We start from the raw sequence: 404 nt of genomic DNA on the forward strand, positions 1-404 counted from the left end.
GAGAAAAAGATCACAACAGACACCAGAAAGATACAGAACATTATGAGGGAATATTTTAAAAACCTATATACGACTAAATCTGAAAGTCTAAAAGAAATGGATGGATATCTGAAATCATGGGAACCTCCAAAGTGAAACCAAGAAGAGATCAATAGTTTAAACAGACCCATAACATATAAGGAAATTGAAACAGTAATACGAAGCCTCCCAACTAAAAAAAGCCCAGGCCCAGATGGATTTATGGCAGAATTCTACCAGACGTTTAGAGAAGACCTAGACACACACGAAAAAGATCATTCACCATGATCGAGTAGGATTTATCCCAGAGATGCAGGGATGGTTCAATATATGCAAGTCAATAAATGTCATAAATCATATAAATGGACTCAAAGACAAGAACCACA

The sequence above is a fragment of the Nannospalax galili genome, unplaced genomic scaffold, assembly GCF_000622305.1.
Source record: "Nannospalax galili isolate Female #2095 unplaced genomic scaffold, S.galili_v1.0 scaffold267, whole genome shotgun sequence".
NCBI lineage: Eukaryota > Metazoa > Chordata > Mammalia > Rodentia > Spalacidae > Nannospalax > Nannospalax galili.